The 25548-nt window shown below is 42.1% G+C and overlaps 1 long non-coding RNA gene across 1 annotated transcript in view; it reads left to right on the plus strand.

The window, feature by feature from the left end:
* Positions 1-15733: 15733 nt before the first annotated feature.
* Positions 15734-25548, plus strand: part of LOC309637589 — an 83657-nt gene continuing 73842 nt past the window's right edge. The window contains exon 1 of the long non-coding RNA XR_014250685.1: positions 15734-21933. This is a non-coding gene — a long non-coding RNA (uncharacterized lncRNA). The remainder of the gene's footprint in view (positions 21934-25548) is intronic.

The following is a 25548-nucleotide window of genomic DNA, read 5'->3' on the forward strand; positions in this document are numbered from 1 at the left end:
TGTGTCAGAGGCGTTGAGACTGGCACACCACCAGGGTAGCTCCGAAGTGTCGCAGAAAATTGGGGTTCCTCAATAATTTCACCCCACAAATACATGATCTCCTATCTTGTTCTGGAAATTGTGATTGTGAGGCCACACCGAGAGGATATTCTACCACTAAGAGCTGCTTTATGTAAATTTCTTTTTCTTTTTCTAGTTTAGTGGCAAGTAAAGCAGGTAGGATAAGGAAATTTGGGTTTTCGTCCCAGCTCTGCCATTAACTTGTATTTTAGTCAGCTACTGTCTTAATTATGCTGCAAAACAAAACGTCCCAAATCTCAGTGGCGCACAACAATAAATATTTATCGCTTGCTCGCCGGACTGTCAGTTGGCATGTACTGCTCTGCTTCTGGCTGTGAGTCTGTGGGTCATTACCAATCTACTCCAGGCTGCCAATCAAGGTCAGGCCTACTTCAAGGGTCTCTCATGCCTGGGTCAGACTGAAGGGGCAGTGGCTACCTGGGGCATATTCTTCTCAAGGAGGAAGTCAGAGGGCAAATGGAAACATGTAATTCCTCTGAACACCTATGAGTGCAACTGGTACGCTATCACATCCACCCTCAGTGACCTTCCTTCCTTATTTGGCCAAATGAAGTCAGCTGAGCAAACCTAAGGTCAAAGAAGGGGGGCAGGGGTGAGTGAAGAATCCTCCTCCCTTGGAGGGGGGTGAGGAGTGGATACTGGCTGCACAGTAATAGAATTTGCCATAACCGAATTTCAAGTAACAACTGTATTTCTGTTTTTTAAATGTGTAAAATAAGGCTTTGGATCACATAGGCAGAGAGAAATCTACCCTGCCAAAGATCAAGTCAGGTGACAAGGGTTATTAACTACTCTTTTTGAAAGTCAAAATTAAATAAACTTAATGATTTCCATAAAAATCATTATTTAGGTTGAGTATATTTAAGCGTCCGAAGGTCAATGAGAAAGTTGCTGTTGCTTCTTAGCCTCTTGAATTTTTCTATTCCAGCCTCTTGGAGAAGGCACACTCAGACAAGTAAACAAAGCTAGCCAGGTTGCATATGGCAATCTGCCACCTCCACCCCAGGGGTTTTGTTACTGGGTTAAATCAGGGGTTAAAAACTATGGCCTATAGGCTAAATCTGGCCCACTGCCTGTTTCTGTATAGCCTGTGACTTAAGGATGGTCATTTTTATATTTATAAATGGCTGTAAAAAAACAAAAGAAAATAATATTTTATAACTGCGAAAATATACGAAATTCAAATTTCAGTGGCCACGAGAAAGCTTTATTGGAACATAGCCACGCCCATCTGTTTACGTATTATATCTGAAGGCTTTTGGTGCTATAGCAGCAGAGTCAAGTAGTTGCCATGGAGACACATGGCCTGAAAAGCTGGAAATATTTGCTATATCTTTACTGGCCTACTGCAAGAAACATTTGCCAACCTCTGGACTAAGTGATTTACTCAAACACAAAATACCATAATTCTATATGGTTCTCAAACAGTTTGAAGCCTAGTCTTACATAGGTTTGAAGCCTGACAGTTTACCATGAAACAGAGAGGTGAGCCCAAGATCTGATGAGTCCATTTGTACCCTTGAGTGTACATCACTTTGAGAAAGCAGGAAACCCAGATGTAGTGGCCCCTGGCTGTCCCCTAATAAGCTCCACAGACTGCAACTTAGAGTCACCATTTTCTGTAAAGATGGAAGCAGTACCACCCCTCTGTTGCTTAGGTAAAATTCCATATTCCTCCCCCTAGGTGTGTCTCAGCACTGGCCAGAGGTAAATATTCAGCTCCTCAAGGGCTGATTGCACATGCGTCCACGTCATCTCGATTTATGTTTCATATTGCATCTTGAGTAATGCCAAACTCAGCCCCTCCGTTAACAATGATTTACATTTCATGGTGGCTTACGCAACAATTTGTTTTCTGCCCATTGCTTTCCACACACATTTGTTTTTTAAACCTTCGTAAGCTTAGATATTGATTTAATTTTTGTTTTATAAAAACAAATGTCATCTCACAAGGGGAGATGGCTCTTGTTATAAACACAAGCGCGTAAGACTGTAAAACTTAATGAAATTCACAACCAAACGTTATAATAAAATGGCCTCAGGACAGAAACTATCTAATCAGCCTCCAGTGAGTCACAGATGATTGGCTGGAATCATACACAGGTGGCTGAGTTGCGTCACAACACACAGGGGACGAGGGGACGTACATTTTATGACCCAACTCTGCGTGCCCTGTCACGCTTTATTGTTTGCATATTTCTGTCCAAACCTGTCCTGGCAATGTAGCTGCACAGAAATTATAGTCTGCAAACAACCCTCATTAGGAGAAGTTAACAAATATTTCACCTCCTGAGAAAGGACCAGTTCCTTTCGGAGCAGCATCTAGATGAAACTCAAGCTTTGGGGGCCCTGGCTGAGGTCTGCAGCTTTGAAAAGGAGAACAAAGGGATAACTTCCCCCTCCTCCCTATTTGTTTTGAAGTCTTCTTTTGATAATTCTGTGGGGGAATAGAAAATATGTTCTTACAACTTGTACTACATGCTTTATGGAGTTGAACAGAATCATTGGGAAAGTTGACATGACTTTTATTTAATGCAATATAAATATCTGAGCATCTTGGAGGAGTAGCAGTATGAAGACAGCTTTCCAAACTTTCACTCCAAAATTAAACTGTGAGCTTTATCACGAAATTTGGTAGGTGCTAGGAGGTCACTGAAATTACTCAGGGAGCCATTTGCTGCACTTGGTTGCCTGCTGGTGCTGAGCAAGGCAGGTGGGTAACACAAGCACATTTTAAGAAAGATAATGCTAGCCTTGTCATGGCACTGACTGACGCTAACAAGGGAAAATGTATGGGATCATCTAACTACATGAGGCTACTGGTGACTTAGGAAAAAATCTATCCAACTTGAAAATAAATGAGTAAACAGTATTTCATTATTTTGAGCACAAAGCAAATACCTCCATTTTGGGAATCACACTAGCCTTGGCACCATCACTACCAGTGACTACTTCCAAGGGTATCTGCAGTCCTTTTTTGATGGCATTTAGGTAGCAGACTGGTCAAGGGCAGACTCTGAAACCAGACCACCAGGGACTGAGTCCTGGTCTGCCATGTATAAGCTCTGTGACTTTCAGCAACTTGGTCAGTATCTCTGTGCCTCTGTCTCCCTTCCAGAAAGACCAGGATAATACTAGTAGCTACTCATAGGGTGATTGTGTTGATGCTATGAGTTAATCCATGAAAAGAGCACAGCGCCTGGCACATAGTCAGTGCTTCATTGATATCAGTTATTATTAATGTAATTATTTGGTATATATGTTCATATATCCACGCAGGACACTACAATCACAGTTATTTACAAAGAAAGATGCAGGAGAACTAACATTTATTGCATACCATGGGCTACGTCTTAGCTGACTACTCTCTATTTATTATCTTATTTAATTCTTCTAATAATCTTATAGTGGAAGACACTACCTCCACGAATGAGAAAAAAAACTCCCAAAAGGCAAACAAATCAGAAAGTGCCCATCAGCTGTGGTAGAGCTAGTGTCAGCAAGTTACTTATAAATCTACACCTGGTTAAAGAGCTGGCACTTTGGATTTAATTGCTGCCTCTGTCTCTTACTAACTGTGATCTTGGGCAGTTTAACCTCTTTTTTTTTAATAAGTATTTTAATTAATTAATTTATTTTATTTTTTGGCTGTGTTGGGTCTTCGTTTCTGTGCGAGGGCTTTCTCTAGTTGCGGCGAGCGGGGGCCACTCTTCATCGCGGTGCGCGGGCCTCTCACTGTCGCGGCCTCTCTTGTTGCGGAGCACAGGCTCCAGACGCGCAGGCTCAGTAGTTGCGGCTCACGGGCCTAGTTGCTCGACGGCATGTGGGATCTTCCCAGACCAGGGCTCGAACCCATGTCCCCTGCATTAGCAGGCAGATTCTCAACCACTGCGCCAACAGGGAAGCCCCCAGTTTAACCTCTTTAAATCTCATTTTTCTCCCTGCAAACAGTACCCAATAACAGAAACTTCTTCATGGGTACAGCAGAAACTTTAAATGATATATTAATAGCTATGAATGTTTAGCACAGTACTCAACAGTTGAAAGATAGTGATCAGTAACCATAAGTCATTATAACATAAGATCCGTGTGTACCCATGGCTCTCTGTTGCCCCCTTCACAGCATTTATTGTGTTGTTAACCCACCCATCACCACTGTCAAAGAGTGAGCTGTGTGATAGTGGTTTCTCCCCGCCTCTGTGGATCACTGCGTGTCTTTTGCTTCTGGGACAAAGATTTTGGCACACCTCTGGCCATCAGTAAATACAATAAATAGTTGTTGAATGGCTAAATAAATCCATTTGTATATTTAAGTCATCCATTCTTGCGTTTTCACTGCAAGTATAAAAAGAAGATACTACACGTACAGTGGAATATTATTCATCCTTAAAAAAGAAGGAAATCCTGCCACATGAGACAACAGGGATGACCTGGGGGACATAATGCTAAGCCAGTCACAGAAGGACAAGTACTGCATGATACCACTTATATGAGGTATCTAACATAGTCAAGCACAGGAGCAGAGAGTAGAATGGTGGTTGTCAGGGGGAAGTGGGAGTGGCTGTTCAAGGGGTATAAAGTTTTAGTTATGCGAGGTGGTCAAGTTCTGGAGATCCACTGTACAACACTGTGCCTATAGTTAATAATTATAGTGCACACTTAAAAACGTTTGTTAGGAGGGTGGATCTTATGTATTCTTAACACAATATTGAGAGAGAGAACATCAGAACTCAAATTCTTCAAATAGTTCCCATCTTAATTTCAAGGGAACTTTGCTCAAGAAACCTGTTCTGATTTTTCTTTTATTCTGGCTTGAAGAAACTGATATCTTATGAATGACCCTAATGGGCTCTTTTGTTCTTTAAAGAAAGAGAAATAGCAATGGAAACAAGAAGTGATCATGGCCACCTAGGACTTGAAAGACTCTCCTTAGTGATATGGCACCATCACCATCAAACTGCTACTAACTTTAGCTCTTTCTCTGTGCAGTGAACTGTACCAAGACCTTTTAAATGATATCTTATTCAGCCTTCCCATCAAATCGATGAATGCAAATTTTCAGTCCTATTTTCTCAGTGAAAAAAAGATGTCCAGAGAAGTTAAGTGACTTGCCCAAGGTCACACAGCAGCCATGTGTCAGGTCCAGGGCTGAAACATGGCTCAATCTGACCCCAGAGCCACACCCTTGCTGTCTCCCTTTATTCACCTAGCCTGTCAATATTCATCAAGCATCTACCATTAAGTGAGTAAATATTTTTAAAGAGTTTAGAACAGTGTCAGATACAAAATAAGTGCTGTGTGTGTTTGACAAAAATAAATAAATTCTTGGCTTGAATGGAATCGATCAGTGAACAAAGCACACTACAATCCCTGCTCTTGTGAAGCTTACACGAGGGGACATAGAACAGAGGGGACACATGATAAACAATGTGTATAGTTAACAAGTAGTAGAGTCTGGCAGAAGGTCATAAATGCATGGAAAAATAGATCAGGGCAACAAAGATGGGGCAGGAATATTCATGGGGGTGGTAGGTTGCATTGCAACGTGGTGGTCAGGGCAGGACTTACAGAGAGGCTAAACTCTGAGTGAAAAGTGGTGGCTCTCTCAGGGAAGGGGACTCCTGACAGGGGACAGCCAGAGCAAGGGGCCGAGGGTGACTGAATTACAGCACAGCACGCAGGCCACGTGTCGGGACTGCAGTGACCAAGGGCCAGAGAGGCAGGAAGGGAGGTCGGAGAGGTGATGGGGTGAGGGGTGGTGGTGGACGCTGTGTAGGGTACCCTCTCAAGCTGCTGGAGTAGGACCCCACACCCTGACTCCTAGAGGCTGGCCCATTATTTGGAATTCCTGCTTGCGGACATGTAGAAGGTCTGAGCAACCCCTTCCAATGCTGACATTTTGGGGTCGCGAGAGTTAAGATAGAATATTCAGGCGCCAACTGGTCAGCAGGGTCTGGTCATTCCATGAACATTAGATCATGCAAAGGGCAAGGGTTATTTGAGTGACTGCAAACCTACAACATCTGTCAGCTATGCACAGATGATAAAGGGGCCACGAATAATTTGGAAAAAAAATGAGTATGCGGGCTTCCCTGGTGGCGCAGTGGTTAAGAATCCGCCTGCCAATGCAGGGGACACGGGTTCGAGCCCTGGTCTGGGAAGATCCCACATGCCACGGAGCAACTAAGCCTGTGCGCCACAACTACTGAGCCCGCGAGCCTAGAGCCCGTGCTCCGCAACAAGAGAAGCCCCTGCAATGAGAAGCCCTCGCACCACAACCAAGAGTAGCCCCCGCTCGCCGCAACTAGAGAAAAGCCCGCACGCAGTAACGAAGACCCAACGCAGCCAAAAATAAATAAATAAATAATAAATAGATTTAAAAAAAAAAAAAAAAGAGGATGCAACTGAGGGATGGGCACTCTGGGGAGAATAAAGGACTGAGCAACCACAAGAAACCTAAAGGTGTTTGTACATATATATGCATATGTGTGTACATGCATGTGCATACATGCATCTGTGTATGAATCTATGTGCATATATTTATATATGTGTGTGTATATGTATTTAATTCAATTAAATCACTATGTACTAACTGCCTACCATGTTCAAGTCACAGTGAAGAAGTCACGAGATTCTTATGACATGGAGTGAATGTTCAGGCACCTTGAAATACTGGAAAGAGCACTGATATTTAGAAGTCAAGAGCAGGGGCTGGCAGACTTTTTCTGTGAAGGGCCAGAGAGTAAATATTTTAGGCTTTGTGGGTCACAGAATCTGTGCTGTAACTACTCAACTCTGCTGCTGAAAGCCTTGGAGACATCATGTAAACAAATGGGCGTGGCTATGTCCCAATTAAACTTTATTTACACACACGGGGATTTGGCTCATGGGCAGTAATTTGCCATCTCCTCAGCTAGAGACTTGTATTTCTATTAGATCTGCAGAAGTAGCTATCTACTGAGTGTCCCTACTCACCGCCAGGACCATGCTAGGCGCTTCTCCTACGAATCCTAACATAACTATTATAGCATATGTATTATTATCACTATTTTGCAGATGAAGGAATAGAGGCTCTGCTCAGAGAGGGTAAGTAAATTGCTTAGGGTCACACAGTGATTAAGTTGCAAAACTGAGCAGCAAATTGTGGAACACAATTCCACATGGCATGTTCTTTCTATCACAACACGTTGAAGCTCACAGAAGAGAAATGCAGAAAATAAGCAGATATTTATCCCTTTGCCCAAAGTACGAAAAACCAAATGGAATTAAACTGAGATTTAAGTCACCATATATTCTTACATTTACAATGTCCATTTCAGCTTTGGGGAAAGAAAAAAAAAAAAAAAAAAGATACATTTCCACTTTGCCTTCTTTGGCAGGTATGTAGATTTCTCTCCAGAGATTTCAAAGCTGCCAGACCCTTGGGTTCTGCATTTCTCTTGGAAACAATCTGTGCTTTATGAATGATGGTGGGGCTTTTAGGCTGTGGGGAATAAATTAACGTCACCCTCTGGTTCTGTGCGGTGGGTTGGCAAACTCAAGGATGAAGTGAGCAGAGTGAAATGCAGAAATACTTTTTGAGTCACGTGCAAACTTAGAAGATGTACAGAAATAAGGCCCCACCGCCCCGTGCTCCTCCATTCCTCCATGCCCTCTTCCCATGGGGGCTCCGACCAGCTCCGCCTTCTCTCCTCAAGGAGAAATGCCAACCTCAGTCCTGACTCACGGGCCTTGTACCTGCCCCCTTTGCCTGGAATGCTCTGCCCCTGGATTCTCACAGGCCTGGTGCCTCTTGTTATTCAGGTCTGAATTCAGTCCTCCTCTTTTTTTACAGGAATTTCTCCTAGGAATTCCTAGTCTAAATTTTCCAAGTGCAGGTCTTTCTCTATCACATTAAGCTCTGCTCATGTTTGGCATCAAACACTTCCTATCTTGTTCATTTATTCCTTTACTTTTGATCTTTTGTTTCCTCTGATTAGCTCATGCGCTCCATGGAAGCAAAGAACTTGTCTATTTTGTTCATCACTGCCCGTGGTGCTAAGGAGAGTGCCTAGCACAGAAAAGGCATTCAGAGAATGTTTGTTGAACGAATGCATGATCAACAGCAGCAGAAAAACACCTGTACTGAGTGCTTATTATCTGCCAGGCACTGGGCTGAGCTTTTATATACACTCCCTCACTCATCAGTTGAACAGCTCGACTTCTTCAAGGAACGCTGATTATCTCCTCTTTACAGACGATACAGTGGAGGCTTGGAATGGTCAGCCCCACAAGGGCACTGCTGCACAAGTGATATGCTATTCCCACCCCAATCCATCTGACTTAAAGCTGCTGTTTGCAAGATAACGGGGGGAAGTGGAAGCTTGAACTGCACATTTATCACCCTGAAGGATAAAGAAAATGTTCTAACCAAGGGGCCAAGAGCCAGGTCAAGAAAGGAGACAGAAGTATTCCAGCCTCCCTTTCTCAGAATGCCCACACAGTGGTGAAGGAATTGTCATCTGCGTCCAACTCAAGGTAGTACTGAAGAAGGGGCAGCGGGCAGGCCATCCGCACATGTTCATGGACATCCAGTAAGAGCATGAGGCCACGCCTCACGCTGGCATCCCCGCGGATGCAGCTCTTTCGTCATGTGTCTTTGCTGCGTTTTCAAGGCGTGTTATTAAAGAAACCACCTTAGGGGACATTGGTGATCTCAGTGGGGAGCCCTCGTCTCTGCCCAGGCTGGCGTGCCCGACTTCTGCTCTGGGTGTGATAGTCGTCACCTCTGCTCATTTCGTGGGCTGGATTAAGAAGTGACACTTCATAAAGCCTTCTCCAATTCAGCCCCTTCCATTTGCACGCTTTTGGCACATTTGCTTTGAGTTTCCGCTTTGATGTTGGCCCTTATTCAGCTGCTCTGGGCCTTGGGGGCGGTGGGGGTGGGGAGCTCCAGCAAGCAGGAGGAAGGCTTCGTGCTTGAACTGGCACAGTGATTGATTAACCCTTTCTGTAACTTATCTGGTGAAAAAGAGACGGCTCCACCAAGCAGGCTCCAGATGGCCACAGGATGCAGGCCACACGTCCTGAGATGCTGATTTCAGGGGTTCTAATACCCTGGAAGGGACTGAGTTTGACATGTGGCCATACTAACATGTGAACCCTGGGAAGACTGAGTGTCACGAGTGCCTCTAAGGAGTTTGCAAGTGGAGATTTCATTCTCTGAGCAAATTTTAATCTCAGGATGGCCCTCGTCACTGCATGGCAAGAAACCAATCCAAACAGAGGGGACAAAAATAAACTCAAAATTAAGCTTGTTTAAAACTTATTTTGGCTTTGTTTTTTGTTTTGTATTTTGTAAACTCCTCTGTTAACTCCCAAGCTTTCAGTACAATTGGGTAACAGGAAAATAAGAAAGAAAAAAAGCAAGGAAGAAAGGAAAGAAGGGAGGGAGGGAGGAAGGAAACTACAATACTAACTGTAAGTAACTGACCTTCTATAGAAGTTTATAAACACAACCCTGTTGCTCCAACATTCAGTAAGTAAAGCAATATTTTCATTTCTAGAACATCCCTTAATATTTTAAAGCAAGAGATACTTACTTTCCTTTTCCATTTATTCCATTATTCCAAACAAACTTATTTTGGGATGAAGTCAAAATAAGCCAGCTCTGTTCTCTTGCTTAAGTGAAAAAGAAGGGAGTGTTTACAAACATGTTTTTAATCAGACTTTCAAATTTTTATTTATTTTGCCATTTAGCAAACATGTTGCTAGTTCTTTCAAGGAAGAGAAAGTACCTTGTGAAACATGACTCAGTTCTCTCTGCGGCTCTACCCACAGGCCCAGCCTTTTCAGTTACTGTTCCTGATGGCGGGAGAGTCATGAGTTCACTGTGTAACTTAGGGACAGATTACAGCATCTGGGCCAACCTCCTCACACAACCTCAGAAACCAAACCAAAAATCAGAACAAATACGCCCCGCTCCATTTCTTAAGTATGTTTGCAGTGGGAAACTGGATGCAGATGCACAAAATGGTTCAATATTGATTTGGGCATGTGCTAAAAAACAAACAAACAAAAAATACAGTAAGACAAGGCACCAGTTGTAACTGGTAACAGTAACTCAAGGCATGCCGTTGGACCAAAGCTACCTTCAGACTCAGTTATCAGATGTGTGTTTTAGCTGCATCTCACTTCCTCTGACTAGTGCCATAGAGAAATTGTTATGTACATTAGGCCTGGGCAAACTGGCTTTGATGCTGTTGGAATGGGGCCAGCCAATATGCGGACTTAAGCTGCCCTTCTTCCCTAGCTCACCCAGGGCAGACATCACTAATCGATTACAGCACTCTTTCCCACTGAGTCCATGAGGCCTCAGAATCTCGTCCAAAAGAGGCGCCAGGTAGTCAATCCTTCAGTGTTGGAATTGTCATCACTGTGAAAACTTATTGGGGCTGTCTCCACGTGACACAAAAGTATTCCTACCATTGCGAGCCCCCTCCTGGTATTTGTACCCTCATGTAATTCCCTCACTGTGAGTGTGGGCTGGACCTAGCCATTCACTTCTGGTGAATAAAATATGCAAAAGTGATGATGGGCTGTCACTCCTGAGACTAGGTTACAAAACACTGTGACTTTTATCTCATTGGTACTTGCTCTTGCCCTCTCACTCTGAAAAAACCTGCTGCCATGCTGTGAGCTGCTCCATGGAGAAGCCACCTGGCAAGGATCTGAGGGGTGGCCTCTGGTCAATAGCTTGTGAGGAACTAAGGCCCTCAATCCAAGAGAAAGCCAGTGACTGAACTCTGCCAACAACCAGGTGAGTGACCTTGGAAGGGGATCATTCCCCAGCCAGGCCTTGAGATAACTGCAACCCTGGCCAATATCTTCATTGCAGCCTTGGGAGACAGACACCTCGAGCCAGAAGACTTCCAACTCACAGTAACTATGTGATAATAAATACCATTGCTTTAAGGCCACTAAGCATTGGGATAATTTGTTACGTGGCGAGAGATAACATAGCAATATTTCAGCAGACTCCATGAAAGGAAAGAGGCAGGGAGAGAGGAGACATGTTAGAATAAGGAGACAGTATCTGAAAGGGAATTCAAATTTCCTCTGGGATGAAAAAAAACTTTAAATAAAGTCACAGTTCTGGGCTGGGCTACTTGGTTTGGGGATTTTATCATTCTTATCAAACATTTATTATGTATTTAACCTAAGTATGGCCCCCTGTGAGATCTTGGAGATACAAAGACGCAAGACCTGGTCTCTATCCTTAGGTTTCACAGGGTTAGGAAATAGATGCTATAAGCTAAGGACATGAGGTAAAATAAATGTAGTGGACGTTGTTTTCATTTGCACAGCAACCATCTGCATTCTTTTTCAGTTTCACCAGGCTGACTTTTCTTGAGGAAAACACCTGGATATCTCCTAGGCCCATTTGGTCTAAGTGGAACTAACCCCATCTTAGGTCAGGTCTGATACCGAGCTTGCTAACTTGGCAGAATATAAGCTTGGGGATGTGGGTGACCATCGTTACCTCTACTTGGAGTGAACTGATTTGAATTCTACCAAAGAGAGGAAAGAAAAGCCAAGAGAAGGAAAGAAGCACATTCCTGACAAACTCTTTCCAGCACCTTTCTCCAAGTGCTCTTTTACTGGGATTTTTCAGTTCTATTAGCCAAGAAATCCGCCCCCCCCCCCTTTTTTTTTCCTTTCCCCTTGTTAACCCTACACCTGTTTGAATTGGGTTTCTGTAACTTGCAACTGAAATAATCCAGAATAATGCAACAGGAAAGATGTGAAAATATAGGAATTTTACAAAGCTAGCACCTCATCAAGTTGGTCTTGAGATGGGCCTGGATCAATAGGAGGAGACGGTCACAAACAGGTTTCTAGGGTGTTAAAGTTCTCTGGAGACAACTCAGATAGAAACAGGGGCATCACTTCTGATGTGAATTCTGTGAGTGACTCTCAGTCTGCCTGGACTCATGTGAGAAAATGAGCCGGGATATCAATAATGTTCATTCATTCAGCAAACATTTATTATGTACCAGCTATGTGTTAGGAACTGCTTGGCGGGGGGATGCTGAGAACACAAGAACAAAACAAAATGTCTGTGCTCCTGTGCTCAGGGGGTACACAAGAGCCTAGTCTGTTTAGGAAGGTAGATGATAAAAAAGTCTATCAGTATATCTATCAGTGTATGATAAGGCTGGTGGTGATAAATGCCAGGAGAGACAAAGCAAGTAAGGGCTGGATAGTGATGCTGGGGGCTAAAGAGGATGGGTACCATTTAGATATGGTGGCCAGGAAAGGCTTGTGGTAGAGTGAAAATGTGAGCAGAGATATGACTGAAACATGGGATGATTCGTGCAGATACCTGGAGAAAGTCTTCTAGGCAGAGGCAAGGGTGAGTACAAAGGCCTTCAGTTGGAATGGAATATTCACTTTAGGATTCTCTATGTATAGTATCATGTCATCTGCAAATAGTGACAGTTTTACTTCTTCTTTTCCGATTTGGATTCCTTTTATTTCTTTGTCTTCTCTGATTGCTGGGGCTAAAACTACCAAAACTATGTTGAATAACAGTGGTGAGAGTGGGCAACCTTGCCTTGTTCCTGATCTTAGTGGAAATGGTTTCAGTTTTTCAACATTGAGAACGATGTTGGCTGCGGGTTTGTCATATATGGTCTTTATTATGTTGAGGTAAGTTTCCTCTATGCCTACTTTGTGGAGGGTTTTTATCATAAATGGGTGTTGAATTTTGTCAAAAGCTTTTTTTGCATCTATTGAGATGACCATATGGTTTTTCTCCTTCAGTTTGTTAATACGGTTTATCACATTGATTGATTTGCGTATATTGAAGAATCCTTGCATTCCTGGGATAAACCCCAATTGATCGTAGTGTATGATCCTTTCAATGTGCTGCTGGATTCTGTTTGCTAGCATTTTGTTGAGGATTTTTGCATCTATGTTCATCAGTAATATTGGCCTGTAGTTTTCTTTTTTTGTGAAATCTTTGCCTGGTTTTGGTGTCAGGGTGATGGTGGCCTCATAGAATGGGTTTGGTAGTGTTCCTCTCTCTGCTATATTTTGGAAGAGTTTGAGAAGGATAGGTGTTAGCTCTTCTCTAAATGTTTGATAGAATTCGCCTGTGAAGCCATTTGGTCCTGGGCTTTTGTTTGTTGGAAGACTTTTAATCACAGTTTCAACTTCAGGGCTTGTGACTGGTCTGTTCATATTTTCTATTTCTTCCTGGTTCAGTCTCGGAAGGCTTTGCTTTTCTAAGAATTTGCCCATTTCTTCCAGGTTGTCCATTTTATTGGCATATAGCTGCTTGTAGTAATCTCTCGTGATCCTGTGTATTTCTGCAGTGTCAGTTGTTACTTCTCTTTTTTCATTTCTAACTCTAATTATTTGAGTCTTCTCCCTTTTTTTCTTGATGAGTCTGGCTAATGGTTTCTCAATTTTGTTTATCTTCTCAAAGAACCAGCTTTTAGTTTTATTGATGTTTGCTATCGTTTCTTTCATTTCTTTTTCATTTATTTCTGATCTGATGTTTTTGATTTCTTTCCTTCTGCTAACCTTGGGGTTCTTTTGTTCTCCTTTCTCTAATTGCTTTAGGTGTAAGTTTAGGTTGTTTATTTGAGATGTTTCTTGGTTCTTGAGGTAGGGCTGTATTGCTATAAAGTGCCCTCTTAGAACTGCTTTTGCTGCATCCCATGGATTTTGGGTCGTCGTGTTTTCATTGTCATTTGTTTCTATGTATATTATGATTTCCTCTTTGATTTCTTCAGTGATCTCTTGGTGATTTAGTAGTGTATTGTTTAGTCTCTATGTGTTTGTATTTTTTTACAGATTTTTTTCCTATAATTGATATCTAGTCTCATAGCATTGTGGTCGGAAAAGATACTTGGTATGATTTCAATTTTCTTAAATTTACCAAGGCTTGATTTGTGAACCAAGATATGATCTATCCTGGAGAATGTTCCATGAGCACTTGAGAAGAAAGTGTAATCTGCTGTTTTTGGATGGAATGTCCTATAATTATCAATTAAGTCCATCTTGTTTAATGTATCATTTAAAGCTTCTGTTTCCTTATTTATCTTCATTTTGGATGATCTGTCCATTGGTGAAAGTGGGGTGTTAAACTCCCTTACTAGTACTGTGTTACTGTCGATTTCCCCTTTTATGGCTGTTAGCATTTGCCTTATGTATTGAGGTGCTCCTATGTTGGGTGCATAAATATTTACAATTGTTATATCTTCTTCTTGGATTGATCCTTTGATCATTATGTAGTGTCCTTCTTTGTCTCTTGTAATAGTCTTTCTTTTAAAGTCTATTTTGTCTGATATGAGAATTGCTATGCCAGCTTTCTTCTGATTTCCATTTGCATGGAATATTTTTTTCCATCCCCTCACTTTCAGTCTGTATGTGTCCCTAGGTCTGATGTGGGTCTCTTGTAGACAGCATATGTCTGGGTCTTATTTTTGTATCCATTCAGCCATTCAGTTTTTTGGTTGGAACATTTAATCCATTTACATTTAATGTAGTTGTCGATATGTATGCTCCTATTACCATTTTCTTAATTGTTTTGGGTTTATTATTGTATGCCTTCTCCTTTTCTTGTGTTTCCTGCCTAGAGAAGTTCCTTTAGGTTGTTGTAGCACTGGTTTGTGGGGCTGAATTCTATTAGCTTTTGCTTGTCTGTAAAGGTTTTAATTTCTCCATCGAATTTGAATGAGATCCTTGCTGGGTAAAGTAATCTTAGTTGTAGGTTTTTCCCTTTCATCACTTTAAATATGTCCTGCCACTCCCTTCTGGCTTGCAGCATTTCTGCTGAAAGATCAGCTGTTAACCTTATGGGGATTCCGTTGTATGTTAATTGTTCCTTTTCCCTTGCTGTTTTTAATATTTTTTCTTTGTATTTAATTTTTGAAAGTTTCATTAATATGTGTTTTGGCGTGTTTCTCCTTGGATTTATCCTGTATGGGACTCTCTGTGCTTCCTGGACTTGATTGACTATTTCCTTCCCCATATTAGGGAAGTTTTCAACTATAATCTCTTCAAATATTTTCTCACTCCCTTTGTTTTCCTCCTCTTCTTCTGGGACCCCTATAATTCAAATGTTGGCGCATTTAATGTTGTCCCAGAAGTCTCTAAGATTGTCCTCAATTCTTTTCATTCTTTTTTCTTTATTCTGCTCTGTGGTAGTTACTTCCACTGTTTTCTCTTCCAGGTCACTTATCTGTTTTTCTGCCTCAGTTACTCTACTATTGATTCCTTCTAGAGAATTTTTAATTTCATTTATTGTGCTGTTCAGCATTGTATGTTTGCTCTTTAGTTCTTCTAGGTCCTTGTTAAACATTGCTTGTATTTTCTCCATTCTATTTCCAAGATTTTGGATCATCTTTACTATTATTACTCTCAATTCTTTTTCAGGTAGACTGCCTATTTCGTCTTCATTTGTTTGGTTTGGTGGGGTTTTACCTTGCTCTTTCATCTGCTGTGTGTTTCTCTGTCTTCTCATTTTGCTTAACTTACTGTGCTTGGGGTCTCTGTTTCGCAGGCGGCAGGTTTGTAGGCCCATTGTTTTTGGTGTCTGCTCCCTGTGGGTAAGGTTGGTTCAGTGGGTTGTGTAGGCTTCCTGGTAGAGGGGACTGGTGTCTGTGTTCTGGTGAATGATTCTGGACCTTGACTTCCTGATGGGCAGGACCACTTCCGGTGGTGTGTTTTGGGGTGTCTGTGAACTTATTAAGATTTTAGGCAGCCCCTCTGCTAATGGGTGGGTTTGTGTTCCTGTCTTGCTAGTTGTTTGGCAAAGCGTGTCCAGCACTGTAGCTTGCTGGTCATTGAATGAAGCTGGGTCTTGGCGTTGAGATGGAGATCTCTGGGAAGGCTTTCGCCATTCAATATTATGTGGGGCTGGGAGGTCTCTGGTGGAACAATGTCCTGAACTCGGCTCTCCCACCTCAGAGGCTCAGGCCTGACACTCGGCCAGACCACCAAGACCCTGTCAACCACACAGCTCAGAAGAAAAGGGAGAAAAAGAAAGAAAGAAAGAAAAATAAATAAGTAAAATAGAAAACATTCATTAAAAATAATAAAGTAATAAAAAAAAAGAAAGAGAGAAAGAAAGAAGAGAGCAACCAAACCAAAAAAGAAATCCACCAATGATAACAAGCTCTAAAAACTATACTAAAAACAAACAAGCAAACAAAAACAACAAAAAAACAAAAAACGGACAGTCAGAACCCTAGGACAAATGGCAAAAGCAAAGCTATACAGACAAAATCACACAAAGAAGCACACACATACACACTCACAAAAAGAGAAAAAGGAAAATAATATATACATAAAATAAAAAAAAGAAGAGAGCAACCAAATCAACAAATCTACCAATGATAATAAGCTCTAAATACTAAACTAAGATAAACATAAAACCAGAAACAAATTAGATGCAGAAAGCAAACCCCACATCTACAGTTGCTCCCAAAGTCCACCTCCTCAGTTTGGGATGATTTGTTGTCTATTCAGGTATTCCACAGATGCAGGGTACATCAAGTTGATTGTGGAAGTTTAATCCGCTGCTCCTGAGGCTGCTGGGAGAGATTTCCCTTTCTCTTCTTTGTTTGCACAGATCCTGGGGTTCAGCTCTGGATTTGGCGCCCCCCTATGTGCAGGTCCCCTGAGGGTGTCTTTTGGGAAGTGTGAGGTCTTCTGCCAGCATTCAGTAGGTGTTCTGTAGGAGTTGTTCCACATGTAGATGTAGTTCTGATGTATTTGTGGGGAGGAAGGTGATCTCCATGTCTTACTCCTCTGCCATCGTGAAGGCGCACCCCTCCTTTAGCCCAGGTATCTTTGTGAATTAGAGTTTTCCCTGGATATATGCCCAGGAGTGGGATTGGTGGATCAGGATGTGAGCTTTTACACTGAGAGCAATGGGCAGCCAGAGGAGTGCCATGATCTGACTTGTTAGGCTCTCTCTGGCTGCTCTATTGAAAATAACTTTCAGGGGACAGGGGTGGAACAGAAGACCACCTGAGAGGCAATTGCAGCAGTCCTGGCAAGAACTGAAGGTTAACAGCTGGGGTTGGATTCTGGATATAATATGAATGTAAAACTTCTAAGATTTGCTGACTCATTGCCTACAGTGCATGAGAGAAAGTACGGTTATCTTGGAGGAGTAGATGGAAGGCTAGGTCTGCCTTTAACCAAATGAGGAAGACTAGGGAGGAGAATTTGGCTTGGACTGCTCGATGTATGATGACTATCAGACACTTGAGTGATGGATCAGTTGGATGGCTTGATGTGAATCCTGAGTACAAGGGAGAGGTCTGGGTTGGACATACACATTTGGGAGACAGTGGGTAAAGTTATTTAAAGCTGAGATGGTGAGATCACTTAAGAAGTGAGTAAAGGCAGGACACAGAAGAAGTTCAGTAGAATCCTAAGACACGCCATCATTTAGAGGTTGTTGGAAGAAGAGGAGGAAGTTGCTGGAAAAGAAACTGAGATGAAAAGTTTGAGCCACAGTGCTTTATAACCAGGTATAAAACAAAAGCAATAATCTTTCTGCTTCTGTTTTTCTCTGTTTTACCTAATATGACTTCCCTTTCACTGAGTACAGTACATTCTCATTAAATACTAGGAAAGCTGGTTTCTAAGTATACAGAATCACTATAGCAGAGTTTTCTTGCTCAGAGATAAATTTAAATCAAGACATAGGACACTGGCCTTAAAGAAGATACAGAGTCTCTGCTGCAGTGAATGGTGAATGCAGGATGAAGGGCAGGTGCTAGGGAAATGAGGCAAGTTTCAAGGAATCTGGTGGGTATTGGAGTCACATGAGAAGTCAAAACCATGAAGGCTGACAAAGCTGAAATAAGCAGCTACCCAGGGAGGGGTCAGAGGAAACAATGGGCAAGAACTGTATTAGATAAGGGTCCAGCAGGGTTGAGACCTTGAAAAAGAAGGTGGGAGGTTCAAATCCAGGTCCAATACCCAGACCATGGGCTTCAGAGCCAGTTGATTTTTAAACTTTTAAAAAATGGCTTGAACACCTTTTATTCTGCATTTTGGGGCCTCCTTGCCCCCATGGAACTGCCAAATTTTAAAGCTTGGCTGTATCACTCACTCACCTAGAATGCCAATTTCCTCACCCATAAACAAGGACAAAGCCCACTGTGAATAATAATAATAACAATAACAACTAGCACATCAAAGTGCCTTCTGTGTGTCAGGCACTGTTCTGAAGCCTCAGACCTTTCGTACTTCCCATTCCCATTTTATATCTTCCCATTTTGCAGATGAAGAAATTGAGACTTAGCAGTTAAGTGATGTGCCGAAGTTCCCACAGCTAGTGAGTAAGAAAGATACAATTCAAACCTAGAGCTTTGCAACACAATCCTGGCAGTGTCAGAGGCATGTGGGTTTGGGGTAAGTAAGTGCTAGGTGAAGTGGAGCTAGATGAACATGGGTTTGAATGAGGGGCTGTTTGGCCATGGGGACCAAAGTAGGTGTTGAGCAAAAGTGATGGCAGGGATCATTTGGAACATACCCCAGGAATGTGTACCAAGGTCTGCCATCTTGGATCAGAATATCTGCCAAGCAAAAAAAGTGTCCTGATGATTTAGATGAGTACAGGGAACTAGGATATTGTGCTCCTTCCAGGCCCAGGGTCTGTGATCAAGAGCCTTATCCCCCTAGAGAAGGAAGGTGGGGAACACACATGTACGGAGAATCTGTTTAGCCAAGTGGCCAAGGAGCTAGGCACTTCCCCATGTATGATTTTTAGTACCTTCTTAGAACATTTCAATAGGGAGGTATAACTTCCCCTATGTTATAGATGAAGAAACTAAGACTCAGGTGCGTGACCTACATAGCCTTAGCCAGTAGGGAAAGGGAGGAGGCCGGTTGCTCTTTCTTATACTCCTGGGGAAAAGGTATTCTTTCCTGTCTCCAAAACAAGTACAAAACCAGATGTGTCTTTTATTGCCACTTCAATCTCTTTTTGTAACAGTTTTGCCCCAATCCCACAACTATGGGGAACTATGAGTAGCATAGACCAATAGTCCTTTCTTTCCCTCCTGTTTCCTCTCCTCTTAAAGTCTCTTCAGCACGTTTGAAACTTTGTCTTCATTCCCTTCCCCCAACGTGAAAGTTGCTGTCTTTTGGTTAACTCAGAACTGCAGGGATACATTCTTGGGAAAATCATGTGCTTTTTATTATTATGTTGTTTATTCATGTACTTGAAACACATTTATAATGGTAGGCTATTCATGGAATAAAACATTCAGATGAAAAAAAAAAAAACAAACCAGCGAGTTTGGTAGTCATCTTGAGGAAACAAAGAGAAGCCTCCTATAGAGAAGCATGTTTAACTCTTCCTGTCTCATTTCCTAATGCGGGAACCCCGTTGACCACCACCATGCTTGGGAGCAATCCCAGCTTCTCCACGTGAAAGTCATCATGACAGAGACTCGGTGCTTGTTGTTATCAGTACAAAGGCAACAAGTTGTCCAGAGCTTACTGGAATCCCATGCAAAGTAAACAGTCAGTGCCTACAGCCTACCTGCCTCCAACTTTGCATGTCAAACTCCATGGCGGGGTTATATGTTTTTATGGAGGGCGGGGGGGAATTAATGTCCATTAAGCACTGTGAGTAAGCATTCTGCAGCCTTGCTACTCCAAGTGTGGTCTGGGGACCAGTAGCATTGGCATACGTGGGGATGTGTTAGAAATGCACAATCCCAGACCCCATCCCAACCCTACTCAATCAGAATCTACATTTTCACAAGATTCTTGGGAAAATTTTCCCAGGTATTAAAGTTTGAGAAGCACTGCTCTGCTAGGCATTTTATTTAGGCATTTCATACGTTTAGAGAACAGGTATTTATGTCCATGTTACTTAAATGAGAAAACAACAGATCAGAATGGTTAAGGAGCTTGGCCCAATTCCTGCCTAGTCTGTGGTAGGGCCAGTATTTGAACCCTGTTGTGTCTGACCTCAAAGCTTGTCTATTTTCTACTGTTTCGGATTACTTTCATTTTTTTCCCTAAAGGTTAGGTTGCAGTGAGCTGCTTTCATTTCAATGAGAGGAAACATGAGACCGGAATTTCCACAAGGAGAGACTTAGTGAAGCAAGAATTAGAGGCCCCAGTGATGGTGGACCAAGGGAAGCACTGGGCAAGTCAAATGAAGACAGACTCTCATAGGTAGGGGTGAGAAGGGCACAGCCTGGGGATCTGGGCTGCTCTCTGTATGTACTCAGGCCAGGGTAGTATGGCCTGGAAATACATCTGCGTGTGCCGGAACCTTGCAACCATGTCTGGCCCTTTCCTTCCTCCCCTGCCTTTGAATGAGTGGTAGACAAATCAGCAATTTTTCCCCCACTAAGTTCTCTAAATTAAATTTGATAAAGAATGACCTTGAGGGCTTAATTCATCCCACAGATGGGCATTATTTGGCCTACATGATGTTGGCCCAGATAATGTGGTAAAATTCTCCTAAAATGCCAACACATTTACAAACTTTTTCATGAAAGTATTACATACAAAAAAGTGCATATATAAGCATCCAGCTCCATAAATTTTCACAAAAAGACACGACTGCGTAATTAGCACCAAGCTCAAGAAACAGAACCAGCACCCCAAAATTCTACTTGTACTTTCTACATAAGGGTTGTCAATATCCTGACTTCTAATTGTATCGATTACTTTACTTGCCAACATTAAAACATTAGAAGATTTAACAGAAAAATCTGAGACTTCTGGCTTCTCCTGAAAACATGAAGCATCTAGCAACACTGGGCTCATGTTCTCACAGAGCAACCATCAGATGGACTTCAGAAAGGACCACTCTCTTTAATAAGGCATGCCCTCTCCAGTCTGCCACAGTCCCCAGCACTCCCTACTACCCAATACTTAGAGCTAGTGGCAATGGTCTTTAATCAGTGCACTTGCACTTAAAATAGAATTAAGTAAAAACTTTTCTTATATTCTCTTGCTTCCCTAATTTACATTATATTTACATTATATGCCTGGCCCCTATAGGTATTTGAGTTTGAAATCCCTGCTCCAAACTTGAGGATTCTTTATATAATTGTGAACCTCACAGAGTGTCTCAAAGATTTCTTTTTTTTTTTTTAATGTTTTTATTGGAGTATAATTGCTTTACAATGGTGTGTTAGTTTCTGCTTTATAACAAAGTGTATCAGTTATACATATACATATATCCGCATATCTCTTCCCTCTTGCATCTCCCCCCCTCCCACCTTCCCTATCCCACCCTTCTAGCTAGTCACAAAGCACCGAGCTGATCTCCCTGTGCTATGTGGCTGCTTCCCACTAGCTATATATTTTACATTTGGTAGTGTATATATGTCCATATATATACTACCACTCTCTCACTTTCTTCCAGCTTACCCTTCCCCCTCCCCATGTCCTCAAGTCCATTCTCTAGTAGGTCTGCGTCTTTATTCCCGTCTTGCCCCTAGGTTCTTCATGACCTTTTTTTTTTTTTTTTTTAGATTCTATATATATGTGTTAGCATATGGTATTTGTTTTTCTCTTTCTGACTTACTTCACTCTGTATGACAGACTCTAGGTCCATCCACCTCACTACAAATAACTCAATTTGGTGTCTTTTTATGGCTGAGTAATATTCCATTGTATATATGTGCCACATCTTCTGTATCCATTCCTCTGTCGATGGACACTTAGGTTGCTTCCACGTCCTGGCTATTGTAAATAGAGCTGCAATGAACATTGTGGTACGTGACTCTTTTTGAATTATGGTTTTCTCAGGGTATATGCCCAGTAGTGGGATTGCTGGGTCATATGGTAGTTCTATTTTTAGTTTTTTTTGTTTTTGTTTTTTAAATTAATTAATTTATTTAATTTTATTTTTTTGGCTGTGTTGGGTCTTCGTTTCTGTGCGAGGGCTTTCTCTAGTTGCGGCGAGTGGGGGCCACTCTTCATCGCGGTGCGCGGGCCTGTCACTGTTGCAGCCTCTCTTGTTGTGGAGCACAGGCTCCAGACGTGCAGGCTCAGTAGTTGTGGCTCACGGGCCTAGTTGCTCCGCGGTATGTGGGATCTTCCCAGACCAGGGCTCGAACCCGTGTCCCCTGCATTGGCAAGCAGATTCTCAACCACTGTGCCACCAGAGAAGCCCTATTTTTAGTTTTTTAAGGAACCTCCATACTGTTCTCCGTAGTGGCTGTATCAACTTACTTTCCCACAAACAGTGCAAGAAGGTTCCCTTTTCTCCACACCCTCTCCAGCATTTATTGTTTGTAGATTTTTTTGATGATGGCCATTCTGACCGGTGTGAGATGATATCGCATTGTAGTTTTGACTTGCATTTCTCTAATGATTAATGATGTTCAAATATTTCTTAAGAACAGATGTTACTACAATCCTTTCTTATCCTCACAGTTTGGTTTTGGGGGTGCTAAGTTAAGTAGTTAATTATACTTCTCAAAGTTCATACAAAGGAAAGAAGATTCAACTTCTTCACAGATTATTTTCCTTTTCCTCTGTCTGGCATTGCTAGGTGTTTTTGTAGAGGGTTGGGAAGAAGAACCACCAAACCCAGGAAGGAAGCTGAGCCTATAGCCCGGGCAGATACTCAGGAATGACCACATCCAGACCTGAGTTCTGAGGCTGTTCTTTTGATGTGCTGAAATAGTCATCCACTCTCGCTTAATTTGCCCCAAGTTGTAAATTGGTGAAAAAATTGTTCTCATGGAATAGGTGTTGCTCCAGAAAATTTCAGGAGAAAGGAAAGTAAACCAGGAACTGGGCTGAAGCTTTCCAAATGAGGAAGGAATAAAAACAACAACAGCAGCTGTATCATTTCCAAGTTGGAAGGGTGGGGTCTCAGGAGGGCAAAGCCAAGCCAGGATGAACGTACAGCCCCTTTCTCAAGGCCCTATATCCTCTGTGGAGAGAAGCTCCATCACACCTTAAGGAAACCACTTTGATTCAATGAATCTGGCGAAAAGAAGTGCACATTCCCTGTCGGGTAACACAGGTATGAAAAGACTCCCTGAGTTAATATTGGTTGAAAATAAGTTTAAGAAAGGTTTTGATGAACGATTCTAGGCTAATAAAGGGAAGTTACGGGCCAAAGTTTTCAGCCTTGAGGTTGATGTCAAAGAGGACAGGCTTTCCCTCCCTTAAAGTCCCAGGTATTGAGAGATTAAGTTTGGGGCTGGATCATCTTTAACAAATAGTGTTGGGAAAACTGGATATCCACATGCGAAAGAATGAAATTGGACCCTTAACTTACACTATGTGCAAAAATCAACTAAAAATGGATAAAAGATTTAAACATAAGACTCGGAACTGTAAAACTACTAGAAGAAAACATAGGGGATAAGCTTCATGATATCAATCTTGGCAATAATTTCTTAGATATGACACCAAAAATACAGGCAACAAAAGCAAAAACAGACAAGTGGGACTACATCAAACTAAAAAGCATGATGGAAACAATAAAGTGAAAAGGCAAAGGAAACAATTAACAGTGTAAAGGTAACCTAAAGGAGAGGAGAAAACATCTGCAAACCTCATCCCTTATCAGTTAATATACCAAACATATAAGGAACTCAAACAACTCATTAGCAAAAAACCAAATAGCCTGATTAAAAACTGGGCAAAGACTTGAATCGACATTTCTCCAAAGAAGATGTACAGATGGCCAACATATATATGATAAGGTGCTCAACATCACTAACCATCATGGAAATGCAAATCCAAGGCACAATGAGATATCACCTCACACCTGTTAGGATGGTTATTATAAATCAAAACAAAACCCAAAGATAACATGTGTTGGCAAGGATATGGAGAAACTGAAACTCTTGTATGCTGTTAATGGGAATGTCAAATGGTGGAGCCAGTGTGGAAAACAGTATGGAGATGCCTCAAAAAGTTAAAAATAGAATTACCATATGATCCAGTAATCCCACTACTGGGCATATATCCACAAGAATAGAAATCAGGATCTTGAAGAGATATTTGCATACTTGTGTTCGCTCACAAGATACAGAAACAACCTAAGTGTCCACTGGTGGATGAATGGATAAAGAATTTGTCATGTGCACATACAGTGGAATATTATGCAGCCTTAAAAAAGAAAGGCTATCGTTCCATGTGCAACAGCATGGCTGAATCTTGAGGACATGATGCTAAGTGAAATAAGCCAATCACAGAAGGACAAATCCTGCCTGATACCACTTGTGTGAGGAATATAAAATAATCAAATGCAGAGAGTAGAATGGTGGTTTCCAGAGGCCAGAGGGAGGAGAAACGGGGAGTTGCAACTCAACTGGTATAAAGTTTCAGTTATGCAAGATGATTAAGTTCTAGAGGTCTGCATTGTGCCTACAGTTGACAATACTACACTGTATACTTTACAATTTCTTAAGAAGGAAAAGCTCATGGGTATGTGTTTTTTCCACAAGAAAAACAATTGGGAGACCTGGATACACCATTTGTTCTTAAGAAAATTGAAAATAAACCCCTTGGTGAGAGGAGCCTGACCATGCCTCAGGTTCTGCAGTATGCTAATCAGTTTGTGTGACCTCATAACAGCAAAGGCCATAACCAACCTTAATCAAATGCTTCTTGCATGTGTCAAGCTCTTTATTAGGCACCCAGCTGACATAGCTCATATAATTTCAAAACTGACCCTATGAGGTAAACGTGATGTAATTTCACATTTTACAGCTGAGAAAGATGAGGCGAAGAGGAGTCAAGTCCTATGTCCAAGCTGCCAAGCTCGGGCTCTAAAGCAGGTTGTCTAATGCCAAAACCTTTTGCTTTTAAAACTCGCACCTATTGTCTCATCCCCACTAAAGCAAGGGTTTACAGTTGACCCCTGGTGCCATCACCCCTCCCCCAACTTTCTAACTGGGATGATAAAGAGCTAAAGGGTCGAGTGGATGAGCATTTAGTGGGCTCAGCTTCTCCTCTGTCAAATGGCATCACATGCAAAGTATGAGGTGTTGTCACAGGAATAATTGGCCACCGGGGAAGGAGGAGGAGAGCCATTTGCTTGTGAAAATCCAGGAGGGCTCTTCGAGATTCTCCTGGTAACTCTTTACGAGGAAGTGTCTTGAGTACATTTTCTATTCCAGAAAGATTGCCGCTCAAATGATCTGGGTTAGGAATGTGACAGAGCTCCGGCCCCCCGAGCATTTGGTATGGAAATAAACAGCAGAGCTGATTATCTCTGTTCAAGCTTAAATGAAACCGTATGAAGAGCTCAGCCGATCCCTCCTCCACCATCCCCACCTCCTCTCTTAGGAAAGACATGATTTTTGGAACATCTATTACAACAGAGCTTTTTCTTTCTCCCCTCCCCCGAAACAGGGCCCTTTCCTCTTCGTCGCTGTGCCCTGGCAATCAGCAATACCTCCACTCTTTCCCAAATATCTAGAGGCTAAAGAAACCCCAAAGTTATCTGCCAAACCT

Source organism: Balaenoptera physalus (genome assembly GCF_965194825.1).
Source record: "Balaenoptera physalus genome assembly, chromosome: 11".
Classification (NCBI taxonomy): Eukaryota; Metazoa; Chordata; class Mammalia; order Artiodactyla; family Balaenopteridae; genus Balaenoptera; species Balaenoptera physalus.